General features: G+C 38.4%; 1 pseudogene; it reads right to left on the minus strand.

Annotated features, from left to right (window-relative positions):
- Positions 1-1620, minus strand: LOC143884542 (bZIP transcription factor 44 pseudogene; annotated as a pseudogene).
- Positions 1621-17998: the final 16378 nt, after the last annotated feature.

Below are 17998 nucleotides of genomic sequence, written 5' to 3' on the forward strand. Positions count from 1 at the left end.
TAGAAGCTAACATTATTTTATATAAAGAGAAACCCCAATTACACATATAGCCCCTAAATGCATATGTATATTAATCAAATATACACACCACCAATAACCAAATAACCACACCCCCACTACAATTTTTTTGTCCTTATCACCCCACAATATACTCTCATTCACTCTACTTTAGCCTTATATAAAACTAAAAGGGAAATTTCTTCTTCTTCTTCTTCTTCTCCTCTTGTCCAGACCAAAACCAGGCCCACCAAGCCAAAAAGACCTGCATAAACACAAGTGACAGCTGCAAAACCAGATCAAATCAGACCCATGTTAAAGCCTTCTTTAGTAATGAAAATCAGTACTGAAACATATCAGCTGAGGCCATAATGGGTTGATTTAAATGGATTAAATTCCATGGATTCATAAAACTATCAGTGTTCTGATGAACCACAGGCTCAAAAACATTGGATCCCTGCATGCAATCAAGAATCTCATTAAGAGACTGCAATCTAGTACTCAATTCCATCATTTGAGTTCTCAGAACTGAATTCTCAGCGTCAACATTCAAGTAATGCTGTGTAGTGATGTTCAAACTTGTAAGGATCTGATTGTTTTCCTTCCTAAGCTGACCCATTTGGGCCATCAGATCATCCAAATGCTTTTGCTTACGCAACCTTGACCGCCTCGCAGATTCGCGATTTGATAACATTCTCTTTCTTTTCCTTTCATCCATAACAAGTTGCAGATCCTCTTCAGAGCCAGAATTTTGGAGCAAGGTAGATCCAGAAGTCCCACTAGAACATGCCATGATATATTTACACGATAAAAAAGCCCTATAAATATTAGACTTTGGGGTGGATTAGGATTATACTTGGATTATAGATAGAGAAATATAACAACAGACCCAGATATGAATTATTTTTAGATATATAATTATGGAGCACTATAGCCTAGACTAGATTACTATCAGTTTCTCAAAGATTATTTATGAAAAAACATAAAACCAGTATAGGAAAACAACTGAAAAGGATTGAACTAAATGGGTCCTGCGCCTAAGTGTGGAATTGATCATAAACCCGGAGAGAAGGATTTCACTAAGAATTGGCGACATCAATCAGAAACATCAAGAATAAGAAATTGGACATATGGAAATCAACAGAGGGGAGGAAAAAAAGGTAGGAATTTTTTAGATCCAGACCAAACCCACCAAGAAATTTTTAGATCCAGACCCAACCCACCCAAAAACCCTTATCTTAACAGCAAAATGGGATATTTTGCATGAAAATAAAGAAGTGTTTTCAGTTTCAGTATTGAATCTGAAAACCCAGATCCAGCAACAGAAATTTTAACAAAATTTCCCAACCCCAACAAGAAAAAAAGAGATTTTTGACCCAATAAGCAATGAAAAGGGGGCAAACCACAGGATCCAGCAAGTGGGTTTTCAATACTGGATCTAAAAACCAAATAAAACCCAAAGAAACTAAAACCCCAATTCAAAAGAAGGCCACAGAAAGAGAAATCAAAACCCCAACAGAGGTTTAGAACCTCACAACCACACAAGATAAGAAAAAGGGAAAGAAAATCAGTAATAAGAGAGAGAAGAGAAGGGAAGAGGTTTGTGAGCTTGTAATGAGAGAACTTTATAGATAGAAAAAGCTAAGGAAAAAATTAAAATAAAATAAAATTGTGAAGCACAAAGAGCTTTGGAATCTCCTGTAAAAGTTGTTGGGAGAGGTGATGAGGCATGTGGGGTGGAAACAAAATTTCCACAACTGTCCAAGTCCAGCTGTTAAGCAACAAATGAAATTAAAATTACAAATTACAAATCTTTCAGAGATTTTTAACCTTTTTCACCACCTGTACTATATTTACCGTTATATTCTGCTGTAATTCTGCCACGTGTCACCTGAACAGAGGCACTGAATGCATGAATTTCAGATGTCTTCTTTGACTAGAAAAGGTATTTTCGTCATTATAGAAGGCTGGACCGGTGTTTTTCTAAAAGTACGGTACGGTCCACTCTATAGGATGATCCAAACCGTCCATTTGTTAGTCCATAACGTTAATAGGTTGTGCCCCAAAAATCATTTCCATAAGATGATCGCAACCCTCCGATCTATTGATGTTTTCATAATGTGTAGTTCCTCTATGGATAGGAGGGTTAGGATTATCCTATGGAAATGATTTTTCGGGCACAACCTATTTACGTTATGATCCAACAGATGGACCGTTTGGATCATCCTATGGAGTGGGCCATACCGTACTTTTAAAAAAAATACGGTAATGTACGGCCACCCACCCAATACCTACTTTCGGTATTTCATTTCAATTTCCAGCGTAAAAGATATCACAGACCCTTCTTTTGACAATACCACTCCATACTTTATTAATTAAGACCAGCATCTTGGAGAAGGGGCTGTGGATATCAATTCCCTAGGCTCTTGGTAGGGAACATTGGGGGCATCAGTCGAATCTTACGCACATATTCACTTCCATGTAAAAAGGTTGAAATAACTCCCCAAAATTGTTTTTAATGGGAGACAAAATCAGGACCGTTCATCTAAGGGCCCAACATGGGAGATGTCATACCTGATACATCACTCCAATAGGGCAATCGTTTTTAAAATTTTCCAGATTCTATGGGGAAAAGTACCCCCGATCGGATGCTTTGAATTTTCTTATCGGAGTGGTTTTTTAGCAGCCTCTAGGTGAGGCCCCATTGGGTGGACTGCCTAATTATTTTGATTAGTGAGAGAATCTTGGTTGTTTAAATAATGTTAGTCTTTTGACAGAGCATGCTAAATAGTGCTTAGTCAAAAGACTTGAACTTTGAATCCCATAAATTGGTAGAGCTACTTGAAGTTTTGCATGTGGCTGATGATCTGTGTTTCTGTGCACAAGTTGTTCGGTATGTCTCTTGCATTGTAGGTAATGAGTTGTAATAATAGAGATGTTTAGGACAAGTAGATGTGTAGAGTCTGCCAAGTTTTTATTGTACTCAATGATGAAAGAACCCACTGTGAGACTTGGTCGTGCAGATATCAGTAGCATCTATGTATAAAAGACCAGCCTACGGGGTTAGGAACTTGGGGTCAATTGTTAGAGAAGGAAAAGAAGATGGTGACTCGATACTTGAGAGAGATGAATGACAAAATACTAAAAATAGTATAATAAAATCAAATTTAGTACCAACCTATGGGTTTTTGTTAGTTATCTTGATCAAATCGGAAAGAATTTTGGATCCTATGACAAGACCCGAAATGTGTCCGTTAATCCTAGTAATGTGTCTAGATCCTGTTCGTTTATGTTCAGATCCGAATGGTTCATCGGCCTGCCTGGGTGTTTATATCCCTAGTTATACTGGACTCAAAATTAAGGGAAGTGATATTTACGCCCCTTTTGATCACCGGGGACACCTAGCGCCAGTGCCTGTTTGTCTGGGATTTTCATAACCGATTGTGACTCCAAATTGATTATTGGACTAAAAAATTAAACATAAATTTAAATCTAATAATCACTTTTGGACTACAATCCGTTCTCAAAATCGCCTAAACGTAAATGAGTCCAATAATCAGTTTTGGACTCAATATAGGTTCTTAAAATCCAAAACCAACAGGGCCTTGGTTTTTTCATTAAGGTGTCTGAGTGACAATTGGAATGATGCATCTCCTTTGTCCCTAAATATTCTTGAGTTGGAGACAATCCAAGGGTTGATTCTCCGTCATCTTCGTTGCAATATTTGAAAATATTATAACGCCAAATGTTTTATATGCTTTTTACTTTCATGTTCAATTGCCAAATATATATCTTTTTAATCAAATAGATCGATGGAAGAGGAAAATAAGAAAGAAAAGGAAAGAAAAGAAAAATGTGGTAGGAATATTTAATTTAGGGCTATGAAATATCAACCGTACAACAAATTTTGTTTTAGTCATCCTATCACTTTTCATTTTAACTTGAAACATATATGTATGGTCTACATAGGAGTAAAGCTTTTTAGTTATTGTTCTACCAACCAAGAAAAGTTTTCATGTACTTTATGGTATAGATACATCAGAGCTTATACGATCCTCACCTTCCATGCGCTTTCTCGATCACAGTTTTTTACACTCCTCACCACCCCCACTAACCCAGAGAGAGAGAGAGAGAGAGAGAGAGAGAGAGAGAGAGATGTAATACTCACCTTAGGTCCAGCTAACACAACTCATGTAGACCCAAACAATACTTACCCTAAGTACAACTAACCAGGTGCTTTTAACCCTAGTTTCCGTATTCTTTGAGGAGAGTAGAGTCATGTAAACCCAAGTAATATTTACCCTATGTCCAACTAACCCAAGTAATACCCACGGACTTTACCCTAGGTCCAACTAACCCAAATTATGTAGACCCAAGTAATGCTTTCCCTAGGTCCAACTAACCCAAGTACTCCTAACCCTAGTTCTATACTCTTTGTGGGGAATTCTAGTTCAACGATTCCAATTCAATTTGGTATAGAATTTCTAAATTGGGTCTAGTGGAAGTTTCTCTTTATGATAGGACCATATATCATTCAGTATTAATAATAATTTAAATCAGTGCAAGGCAAACTTCATTTTCAAGCCCCTACTCGGGCCTCTTTCTAATAGGGCTACCTTTCATAGAAGAAGGAAACAACCTATTTTCATCACACCATTAAAGTATTTCCATGGACCCTGGCCCATGACCCATAATGACAAGAAGAAAATGAATGATTTTCTGACACGTGGCGGAGATCCTATGGTGCGAAAAGAATATTACTCTAGTAGTTGGTGCTTGCAGAAGAGATACCATCCATAGCCTGTACCCTCAAGACAAAATACCGAAGCATACTCCAAATCACACTGCAGCTGAAGATTTACATAGGACCCACTAATATTCTTCGAAGATTTTAGTTATTCTAGCAACTTGATTTCCTTGCCAACTTGAGTGTCCTGCATTTATTCGCTTTTCTTTTGGATTTTTTTATATATTACTAGTAGTGAATTTATTCCTTCTAATCAGGCTTTATACATTGTTTATATGAGCATAGAGAGTGGGAAACAATATCAGCGGCATATATAAGTATGTATGTGTGTATGTATGTATGGTAAATAATCCGGGGTTATAGAGATCTACTCGATTTAATTATTAAGCAAAGAAAAGAGTTACAAGTTACAACCTGTGCCTAAATTATACCATTACTATTATTGTACAAAATGGAGAGAGGATGGAGAGGGTAATAAAATAGAGGGATATAATGAGAAATACAAGGAAAATCAGATTATGGTAGGGAATCAAGCTGCTGAAGTGCTGAGTCCTAAAATTAGAGTGAGAGAGAGAGAGAAAATCAAGTTTTTCACATGTAATAATCCTAATGAGGGGAAATAAATGCGTCTAATTCTGAATATTCAGTGACAATAGACATGTATAACATATAAGGATTGGATGAAACAGATATATATTCTTGATTGAGAAAACTGTTGGTGCGCTTAAGTTGTTATAACGCCTCCCATTGGTGCGCTTAAGCAGGACCCAGAGGGACCCGAACATTTAAACAAATGGGAGGCGTTATAACAACTTAAGCGCACCAAAAAAATGGTGAACTTAAGCGCACCAATAGTTTTCTCTTCTTAATTTATGGATTAATACATAAATGACAGGCTTTCAAGAGTACTAAGTATAGAACATAAATGGTTTGTTAAGGAGTGAATGAAGAAAAGAGAGAGTGAGATATTTCATTCAAGAGCGAAAGGGGTTTGGTATGCTTGTGGAGTTGTGGGGGCAGAGAGAAAAGCAAAGTCCTTGTCACCTTTTGCAAGGCTCCATTGGTGTTTTTGTGTACTTTTTTTTTTTTTATAACTTGAAATGAGTGTTTTTGTGTACTTGTAGTAATGATTTTAACATGCTTTCAGTTTCGATGACTGTATTGTCAATATTTTCTAACACAGAGATAGTTACATGACCAATTCTAATTATTTCATATCTACAATTCTACATGAAGCGATGAGATGTTTTTTACTACAAATATACATGGGAAAAATGCTAAAAAGATAGTGGCTCTCAGGCTCTTTCCTAACATTCCACTTTTTGGGTCTCGCTTGTGCCATGTGTACATGATCAGGTCCATTGATTCTATCCGTAACTACAAATCTGGACCTTTCGTTGTTAAACCTCCAAATAAATAACGCCATACAAGTTGCCTCGTGATGGTTTAGAAATTCAGAGGTTTTCTATGTTGTGTGCACGTGAAGTCCACTATTTTTCAAAAAGTACAATGGGGCCCACTTCATAGGATGATCCAAACCGTTCATTTGTTGGCCCACAACGCAAATAAGGCTGCACCCAATAGATCATCTCGATAGGATGACCTTAACCCTTTGATCTATAGAGGTTTCTATAATGTTCAGTCCCTCTATAGATCGGAATGTTAGGATCATCCCATGGAAATGATATGCCTGGCACAGCCTTATTTGCATGGTGTGCCAGCAAATGAACGGCTAAGATCATCCCATGTGATGTTAGCATGATCTATAATACTACCAGTCAACCAGGGTCCATCCATTGGGGTGATCCATATCCTAGAACCCAAACTCTTGCACTCATTAGACAAATATGAAGAGAAGAATTTGTTGGAGGTTACACGCAAAAGCAATTATCCCACATCGGTAAAAATGCGTGGATGTGGATGGGTTATAAGGGAATGGGCACCCACCCCTAACAACTAGCTTTTAGATTGTCATTGGCTACAAGAAACTATAGATTCTAGATTGATCCAATGGAGGGTGACATTTCTTTTGCCAAGCAGATTGTCCGATATATTCACGTTGGTGCAGATGAATTATCAATCTCTTGAAAATTAAGTTGTGATGTAAGGGGTTTTTTTTTGTGATGATATTAAAATACAAAATTTTCAACACTTTCAACTCCTTTTCCTGATCTTCTCCTAGCACATGTCTTAATTTGGATCATATTGCATTTTTCTAGCAGCCCTCTATAATATTTTAATAACCGGGCTCCTTGCTTCTACGTAATTCTTAAAGAGTCAAAATTAATATATTGAACTAGTCTAATTTTGACAGCATATAATTATTAGTCAAATAATTAATTTTAAGAAAAATAAATTGATGTCATACAAGCAATATAATCAGAATTCTGCCAAAAATGAAGGATGCCACTCACTCTAACTAATAAACTATAAAAAACCAACAAACCAATTTTAGGGATTTCTTGCTCTCCCCACTAATACAAACTCAAGTTAATCTCTCTCTCTCTCTCTCTCTCTCTCTCTCTCTCTCTCTCTCTCTCTCTCTCTCTCTCTCTCTTCCTCCTCCTTCACCCTATCACGCAATTTCGCCCACCAATATTCGATTGAATACATTTTTGTGGTTGCCAAAAATGGCCTAAATGTACTCATGTTTACATTTTTTTTCTGGCTTCATTCACACGTGCTTCTTCGTAAATGTGTGTGGAATGGATAATGCCATGGATTGAAAGTTGCCAAGTTAAGATGCTCTCTCTCTCTCTCTCTCTCTCTCTCTCTCTCTCTCTCTCTCTCTCTCTCTCTCTCTCTCTCTCTCTCTCTCTCTCTCTCTCTCTCTGGCTTCATTTTCTTAGGAAACTTCATCCCTAACTTCATGGGGAAATGAGATATCATTTTCCAATTTGGTTTAGGCTACATTTCTTTTGACGTAAAATGTCCGTAAAACAAATATTACACCCATTTTTCCACTTAAAAAAGAGCCTAAAGTTTATTTTATACCCATTTTACGTGGAAAGAAATAGAGACTTTGTTTCTAGAGATATTGATCATGAAATGTTTTCTAGATAGAGCGATTCAAGAAATGTTAGAATGTAAGTTGTGATGTTACTTTTTCGTGAATGTTTGAAAGCCTCCCTCTCTCTCACTTTCTCACATGTGATGTTACATTTTCACGATTCTTGGATTCTCGTCAAGTTGTGATATCACATCTCTCCCTCTCACGTTGTCACATGTGATGTTACATTTTCACGATTGTTGGATTCTCATCAAGTTGTGATATCACATATCTCTCTCTCTCTCTCTCTCTCTCTCTCTCTCTCTCTCTCTCTCTCTCTCTCTCTCTCACACACACACACACACACAAGTAAGATGATCTATTACATTAAACGTGAACGTTTCACATTAGAAAGGCTCCAAATCTCTTTCCAAACACCCTTTTGTGATTTACCATCCCCTATTTCCAGCTTTAGTAACCATCACTCTCTTACTTTCGTCTTCTTTGTAGGCTTGGAGGACCTCGTAGTTGGCCACAGTACTTCTTTTACATGTGCCACTTGCTGTAGATCTAAAGTTGAGATCAAACACAACTTTATCCTTTATCCATCAAACCAACTTTCAAAAGCACTTTGCCTTCGCAAAAAACACGCTGCAAGTGTAGTCCGGTATCATGTCACTTTACTACTACCATTGTCTTCCTTCCTAAGGAAAACAACGAAACTTCTTGGTAAACCACTGCTTGCTCTTTATTGGTTTTCCTACAGAAAAATATATGCTTATGTATGTATTAAAATCTCTCTCTCTCTCTCTCTCTCTCTCTCTCAAACACACACACAGTCTTGATATTGGCACTTCCATATTTTAATAATTGCACTAACTCACCTTGTCTTTTCTTTCTTAATTGGCTTTTGAGAGCTTTTTGGGAATTTTAAGAACCTTTGACAACTGGTTAGATAATAAAAGACAAGGTGAGTTAGTGCAAAACACGGTAGTTCAATGCCAGTATAGGATTTGCTAGGGTCCATCGCAAAAGGCTTTTCGCTGGAACGTCTGTTGCATGAGGGAGCAGCCACCTCATGAATGATGACAAAATTCGTCGGAAAGTGAGCCTATATATGTGGCTGATCTCTCACTGTTAACGTTCCGCGAAATGCCTTTTGCAATGGACCCAATAGTGGGGGGCCATATTGTTTAGGTGATGCAAACCATTCATTCGATGGGCCCTGATATAGATAGGGTGTGCCCAAAAAATCAGCTCAATAGTATCATCCCAACCCTTCGTTTTGTGGAGGTTAAAATGGGCAGCCAAACAATGTGGGCACACTGTGCTTAGGTTGATGGAGTAGATAAATTATCTACTCCATGCAGCACACAGACACACTCTCTCTCTCTCACGCAATCTTGTCCGTTGACCGGAAACAAAGTCGGGCCCACATAGATAGGGTGATCCAAATCATTCATTTTGATGGGCCCTGACATATATAAGATGTGCCCAAATAATCATTTCCATAGGATCATCCTAACCTTCGGTTTATAGGCTTAAAATGGACAGATCAATGGAGGTTTAAAGCCGTCCAGTTTAAACCTCCACAAATCAAGGGTTAGGATGATCCTATAGAGATGTTTTTTTGGGCACACCCTATCTATGTCAGAGCCCATCAAATGAATTGCTTGCATCACCCAAACAGTGCGGACCTCACTCTGTTTCTGGTCGATGGACTGGATAAGTTAGCCGAAACACTTAACCCATATATATAGGGTTAGGATGATCTTATGGACCAGATTTTTGGTACACACCCTATCTATGTTAAAGGTATCATCTTTATTAGAAAATGTAACCAAGCTTGTGTTGGAGAAATTTGTCAAAAAATCTATTTAGGTTAAATAAAAATAAGAACAATTAAAACCCTTTAAAATTTCTAAATCAGTTACAACAGCTTGAGGGTCTAAATTCTGATGTGAGAAATGAATTAGCTTGAATATTAAAAAAAAAAAAAAGCTACTCTTTTTGTATGGTTGAGAGCACTGAGACAAAGATGTACATCACGACTTTCTTTTCACATAAGGTAGATGGGTTTTGTTTGCGTAAGAAACCATCATTTAGTCCAATTGATTAATATTACTCATTATTCTGGTAGCCATCTTTATATTAAATGGGATTTGCTAAGGACCATCGCAGAAGGTATTTTGTAGGCCGGCTGTTGTATGAGAGTGCAGGGAGATGAATTAAATGAATATGACAATCTGTTGAAAAGTGAGCCTATGTGAGTGGTCTCTCATGCAACAGATGGCCTGCTAAATGCCTTCAGTGATGGTCCCTAGCAAATCCCATATAAAATTAAGTGAAAAAAAGAGAGAAGAAGATCCATTTCAAAGCCTTATATCTTCCTACTAGAGGTAATGATCTCTTAGAGCATTAGTTAGCACATATAACACGACTTTGGTTATAGACTTATGGCTTATATGCATCTTCTAATTTGGAAACACTATAGAAGCTATATAAATTCCCTTACCTTGACGTCGGCCCTTAACAAGTCACATCAGTGTAACCCCTAAAAAGACTTATGCTAGCAATAATTCTCATTAGAGGGCTGGTATACACAAAAGTTAGAATTAGGTATGATACCCAAGCGGCCACGCCAGCTAGTCCTAAAAGTGAAAAAAAAATCCAATAAAAGAAACTGACATTGTGAAAGATGCCTAAATTTATTAGTTCAAAAATACCAATCTCTCTCTCTCTCTCTCTCTCTCTCTCTCTCTCTCTCTCTCTCACACACACACACACACACCTAATCAACTTCCAACAGGTGATCCTTCCTCTCTCCTCTGCCAAGGTTCATGCATTCTTCCTTCCACAGTTCCACTTAGTTGAATCGACTTCCAAGGCTGCCAATAGCTGAAGTATCTTCATAAATATAGGGAAATGTTATCAGCACAAACATATATTGATATTTGAACAAACCCAGCTGTCTTTTCTTCTTTAATTGGCTCGTAAGAGCTTTTGGGAAACACAATAACCTTTTTGACAGCTCTTTAGATACTAAAAGACAGCTAGGGTTTGTGCAAATATCAAAATATGGTTATGCTGATATCATTTCTCTAACTATATATAAATATTTATAGAATTGATTTGCTTCCTAGAACATGTTTGGAAGCCCTTTTACTTTTAACATGCTTTTTGCGGTCCTATTCTTGCTCTCTGCTACATCATTTTGTTAATGAGTGTAGCTAGCTGTTAATCGTCACTTCATTCCATTCATATAACCAAAATGAATGGAAATGATTTCGATGTGAACTCACCATGAAAGGGCAAAGCAGCATGTCATAGGGAAAAAAAAAGAGAAGTCGGGTTCATTCTGTATTTCAATTTCAAGTCCACAAGTGAATAAGCCTAGGTCAAATTATAGTGCCTAGGTGCCAGAGATGAGTACCCCTCAAGCTTAAGCACTTGATTTGGAAACTGTACTGTGGATCCCTAACGATATAGAACAGAATGAATAGAAAATACGGCTCAGCTGCGCTATTAGTAATGTTTTGAATGAAGTTCGCTTGCTGGTTCGGCTTATGATTTGTTCATGTAAACCAACTCATAGGCAGCCTTAATAAATGTTAACTAAAAAGATTACGACTATAAAGGCATTCTGGTGGGAAAGGGTGACTACTACACAGAGAGATCTCTATTCAGTTCATGAACAATAGCGGAGTCAAGCCGCCTCCGGCCTCCTATATGTGAGGGGACAGCCAAAGGTTAGACCTAAGAAAGTACGGGAAAACTTGGGTGGCCTCATGAGATTATTTAAAGTCTTATGAATGTAAAGTCATATATAATATCCTCTTCTACTTTTGAAGATCTAGAAGGCAGAAAAGCATTCCAATCTTAGTTACTATGGCCCCTAGTGGTGTAAAACTAAGAATGATTTAGTTAAAGCTGTAGGTACTCCATATTCACCGAATCCTACCACTCAAAAAAAAAAAAAAAAAAAAAAACCCGACTCCCCTAACCTTGACTACTTTAAGCTCTCAGTCTCACTATCGTGATAGGGTTTTGCTAACGCATGCCCTAAAGTTTCTTTTAATTATTAAACACCTTACAAATGTTAAATTTCTTATAGTTATTGAATATAGTATACATGTAATATATTTTTATAGCTATTAAATACCTTATATTTGTATCATTTTTATGCTTTGGCTCTGTGTGCCTCGTACAAAATTAGTTATAAAAGCACGTGTTTTTCTCATGAATGATGTTTAGGCATAGTGCAGCATCAGGGCTGCAACTCGGGTCGGGCGGGTCGGGTTTTGAAGAACCCAACCCTACCCGAGAAATATCTCGGGTTGGGTCGGGTCGGGTTTTTCTCCGGAAAACCCATGATTCCCAAACCCGGCCCTACCCATGATAAATCTCGGGTCGGGTCGGGTCGGGTTTTTTTACGTTGACGTATTTTTTCAAGGAAAACTCTTGTTTGGCAAGGCAACTCAACTCATAGAAGTAGAAAAACTCAAGCATGGCAAACTCTTTAGTGCATTAACTAATAACTAGTCTGAAGAGAATAAATTGATGCATTATACCAAATGAAAACGATTATACTCATATGAGATAAACAACAAACTATTTAGTGCATTAACTATTTAGTTGAAACTTGAAACCCTAGAGCTAAAGGGGGGAAACAGACAGAAGATGGAAAGAATTCCTGTGATTGCGTGCGTGCGTGAGTTTTACTTTTAAGTTTTCACTTTTAAAGTAACAAAGTTTTAGAAAAAAAACATACTATAACTTAAGTAACTTGGGTCAAGCCCCTTCAAACCCGGCTCGACCCGAGATCCATGCGGGCTTTTGGATCGTAGACCCGGCTCGACTGAAACCCGAGAAACATGAACCCAACCCAAGCTATTTTCGGGTCGGGTCGGGTAAAACCCTACCCAAGTTGCAGCCCTAGAGCATGCCCTTTTTTTTAGAGGGATGATAGATGCAAGGGTCTCTTTATGCAAGGGCCGGACAAGGGCCCTTGAATAGATCCATATCATTTTAAAAGTCGGTTGAGAAACTGAATTCGGTTGCACTTAATGACGTGGATCTATTCAAGGGCCCTTGCATCTATCATTCCTCTTTTTGAGATTTTATATGGTGGCTGGCCTTTACATGTACAGGTCGGAGAGAGAAAACTCCCTCTCCCTTGATTTTTTATCCAACAAAAGCCCTCTTTTTTGACTTTTTCTTGGATAAAAAATCAAGGGCGGCAGGTTTTCTCTCTCTGCCCTTGTTACCACACGGTCGGCCACCATATAATTTCTCCCTCTTTCTTATATATTAAACAATCCGTCTTCAAGATTCAATATTAAATAAGCGAGCACACTTACAAGTGTGGCCTTTTCAAATATGATTCAAATCTTTCATCTGTTAGACTTTGAAAAATGCTACATTATGCATACATTTTATAATTTTGTCAATCTTATATGTATGGAATTATGCTTTTCTGAAAAATGTCTTCAAATCATGTCATGTGAGTAGGGTCAACGAATACATCTAACTCTTAGATAATTACATCTCATCGGAATTGGTTTGCTGATAGAAAAAAATAATGGGGCTGTTCTCCGTGGGGATAGAAGGCCTTCCACAAGTTGTTCTAATTAACAATTAGCTAACCCGTGGGATAATTTGGTTGAATAGAGGGATGATTCATTTGTTGCCTTGAACATGGTTATCAGTGATGAGATCTTTATATGATGTTTGTGCGTATTTGAACACATTTTTCAAATAGTGTAGCAGGGCCACCCTGTTGGAAGATCCAAACCATTCATTTGGATCGGCCCCACATACATAGATTGGGCCCCACAAATCATCTCAAAATGATGATCCCAATCCTCTCATCAGTGGAAGGACGTCCCATTATAGAAACTCTACATAGCAGAGGTTTAGGATCATCCTTTAGAGATGATCTTTAGGGCCTAACCTATTTTAGGTTGGGACAATCCAAATGAATGGTTTGGATCTTCCAACAGGGTGGGCCCCTCTATAATACGCCTAGTACAAACATCACATGATAACTCGTATAGTGATGTCAATTGGATGGATAGTAGCCCAAATGAATACAAAGTAAGTGGTCACTGCAATAAATATGTTAGGCTTGGGCCAGCCCAATAGACCCATTAAGCCCAGTAACCCATTTAAGTAGGCTAGGGCCTACGAGTTTCAATTCAATGATGGGTTGGCTTGGGCCTAGGCCTAAAAGACATGGACGTTAGGCTCTTTCCTAACTTTCACCTCTTGGGCCCATGTATGCCATGTGGATTTTATCTGGTCTATCGATCCGACCAGCACTGACCGTACCTTGATTGGATGATCCTACCCTCTTGATCCATGAAGCCTTATTTAGGGTTTTGACAACATAGATCGTAGGGAATAGTCCTGTCCTAAATGGGGTGGGGACACCCTATGTTATAAAAAAAAAAAAAAAAAAAAAAAAAAAAGGCTAGATAGTTGATTTTAGCAGGCCTTTATTTATGAATGAAAAATCTATTTGTAGTGTATGGGACCGGGACTTCGTGGCCTCTCTCATGATGATATCTATCAACGGGGTGCAACTCGGGTCGGGTTGGGTCGGGTTGAGGCCAACCCGAACCCGACCCGAGCAACCATTTACTCAACCCGAACCCGAGTTCCAACTCGACGAGGTTCAACCTGACCCGACCCGACCCAACGTGAGATTTTAAGCTTAAAAACTAAAAAATTATTAAAATTTTTGGGTTGAACTCGGGTCGGGTTGCTTAAGCCCTCAACCCGAATCCAACCCGAACTCAACCCAGGTTGAGAAAACCCGAATCCGACTTGAACTCTAACCCAACCCGAGTTTTTTCCGGGTTGAGCCCGCCCGAGTTGCACCCTTTATTATGCACACAGCTGCGTGGCATCCAGAAATTGATGGTTAGGATTGATCCCCTTGGTGACCATCCAGAATTTCGCAAAAGCCATTTTTGCAAGAGAGAACAGCCACACACGCATACTTTTTAGCAGATTTCCTAATTTCATTTAATTTTACTTTTTAGCAGAAATCTGTCCTATTCATCGATTTTATCTGACGTGGCTATCCTAATCCCGTGTAAAAAATCAAAAGCAAGTCAAATAGGACAAATTGGGTTTGAGGTAAATATAAATTATTGGGTATCAATACCACTTCTCTTTTGGTTTAGGTGACCGACTGGGTAGAGAGTCACACCAACTAATGTAAAAGTTAAATTTTGGATCCTAAGGGGGCGCACGTAAGATCAAGACCGTTGATCTTGTAGCACATCGATCATGGGGAAAACCACATGGTCTTGATACACAGTTCCACATCCCGAGCATAAGATAAAGGACTGAAAAAAAGTTAAAAAAATCAACGGTTTAGCATAAGATAGAGGAGATATTCGTTGAGATCACAGACAGAAATACCCTCCCCTTTGTAATAATCCTCAGAAATACCCTTTGGCTTTTCTATATATGTCGCATTACGTTTTAGATATCCTCTAAGTTCAATGTGTTGGCAGCCTTGAAAGTTTTTTCCATGGAATATTTGGTTTATCTTGAGATTATAAATTTTGTTGTTCAGCCATTTTCTTCCTGAGAATATTTTATCCGAGATTGAAGGGGGACTTGAACAAAAGATATAGCACGCCTACATAATGGTAAAATGAACCTTGGATTTCTGCCTCCGCAATGAGTAGCCCCAACCATGGTTTTAAATTTCGGCCGAAATCCGAAATTTCGGATTTCGGTGGAGCCCGAAACCGAAATTTGCTAAAATTCTAGATTTCGCGAAATACAAAATTTAGGTCCAAAATTTTGAGAATTTCGGCTGAAATTTCGAGAAAATGTATTTAAAAAAAAGAAAAAAAGAAAGATCACAAAATTTCAGTCCTAAATTTCAAAATCTATTAAATAATGTTTTTTAATTATTACCAAATTTCAGACCTGAATTTCAGATTTCGGTGGGGTCCGAAATTGATACCGAAACGGAAATTTAAAACCTTGGCCCCAACCAACATCATGCTTCTTACCCAAAAAGTTCACCTCCGGGAAGGTGATTACACTTAAGAGGGTTATATGTCATGTAAATACATACATTTGGCACCTCTTAACAGCTCCATTCCTCACGAAATGAACAAAACTTGGCTCCTCAACGTTGAGCCAGTGTTTAAAAACTCCTTGACTCGGCAAGGTACTCGCCCGAGTCGACTCCTTTTTACCTCGGCCCATTCCGCGTTTCACCACATCCGCATTCCGCATTTTGCCTTACAGAGTCAATAAACTCCTTTGACTCTCCCGAGTTATGACCTTGTCAACTGTGTTCTTGGCCGCGTCCGCGCCGAGTCAACAAGGATTTTTCTTGACCGCGTTTCGCATCAAATCCGCGTTTTTAAACACTGCGTTGAGCTATTGTCACGAAATGAACAAAAAAATAGATTTTATTCATATGCGATAATAGCATGCCGGACTATAGAATCAAGCTATTGTCATGCACAAAAAAATAGGAAATGGTCCAAAGGCTAAACAAGACTGAATATCATTTTAAGTTCAACATGTATCATTTGTTAAATAGTTGTAAGTTAACTGTAACATTCCAAGATCAGATAAACAACATTAACACAGTAACACATGAAATGGCACTAATTTCCAGATGCCATGCTTCACTAAATGCGATGCAGTTCTGTCATTCATATGGAAAATAGCAAAATATGGCAGAAATAAGTTCAATCCACACATCAATGGCTAATTATGGTGATAATTTCACCAAGTGGTTACCATATCCGTTGTCTTTCAGTTGCTTAGGCAAAGGGCTAGGGAAAAGTGCAGAAATACTTAAGTCATAAAAACAATTTTTTATGATGAGATTTCAGCACCTAGGTTCTCTACAAGTTTTGTAAGAGATTGGCACCCATGTAAGTTGCATATAAAGAACTGCTTTTATCTATAGCATTTGAAGGAAGCATACATGTCTTTGAAACCTGATTTTAGTAGCCAACTAACCCAATTTGGTTAGGCACACTTTGGTTTGGAGAAAGCACTAAATAGGCGAACTTGATTTTGGATGGAAGGGATGGAAATGGAAATTTTGAAGTAATGGAGGTGCACTACAGAGAAGTACAAAAGTATGAAGTAACGAAGACGAAGAATAAATGAATAACAACCAGGCTACCCATGCCCATTTTGACTAAGTAGCAAGTATCATCTAATCAAATTGAGAATAGGTAGAGCAAATTGTAAATTGCCAAGTGATGGCCAAATTGATCAAATGGTTCGAAAAATTCCCAACTTATATGAAACAGAGTTCAAAGAACCATAGGATTTGACAGAACATAACAAGCCAAAAGCTTTCCGGAAACATATGGCATGGAAATTGGACGCTAATAAAATTTTATAAAAAAATGGAGAAGGCATAAAAAGGAAAGAAAAAATAATATGCAATTTGTTAGTGAAAATTCATGAAAATTAATCATACCTTTCCTTGGTGGGTGTGCACAAGGCATATGCACGCAAGGGCCAAGGGACTTGCGGGCATTGGTGTGTAAATGCTGGCATTGGCGGGCACTGGTGTGCAAACCAGCACAATGTGCAAAGGAGTTGGCGCCAACCTATGGCATTGGCGGGCAACATTAGGCCAATGCGCACGAGACAACTGGCAAACACATGGGCGTGTTTGCACATGGAGGGAACAGTTACAAAGAGTTCAAATTTGGGCAAAGCAAGCTTGGACGTTGTGTCTATGTTTGAAAACAAGGAAGGGGGTGGTTTTGGCACAGGTTTGCATACATGGCAGCAAGGCAATGAGGAAAGTAGTGGTGCACATGCACATCTTGGAGGCAAACCATGTGGCTATTGCACACACATATGGATGGACGATTTGTGGGCTGTTATGCCACTTGTTGTCTTGTAATTTGTAATTAAGTGCTTAGGCACATGGATTGTGGATGTGTTGTACATTGGCTAATAGCCCTTAGGCACTATGTAAATAAGCCAATGGCCTTGAGTTGGTTGCAAAAACTACTCTATATGGGGCAAAAACGCCTCAAGCACATGATCAATGGGTTTTTTGTGTGTATTGTGAGAGAAAAAGCTTCCTTGTAATGTCTTTGGCCTAAAAAGTTTGAGAAAGAGGATGACAATGGAGTTGCTCGTGGAGTGGGCATTGTTTAGCCGAACCACGTTAAAAATTGGTGTCCCTTGCATATGTTTGTGTATGCATTTTGTGCCATGGTTTTTCTTTGTGTGTGTAGTCCCATTTCTTT

The sequence above is a fragment of the Tasmannia lanceolata genome, unplaced genomic scaffold (assembly GCF_043159265.1).
Source record: "Tasmannia lanceolata isolate RefF3 unplaced genomic scaffold, GAP_Taslan_0.1 ptg000008l, whole genome shotgun sequence".
NCBI lineage: Eukaryota > Viridiplantae > Streptophyta > Magnoliopsida > Canellales > Winteraceae > Tasmannia > Tasmannia lanceolata.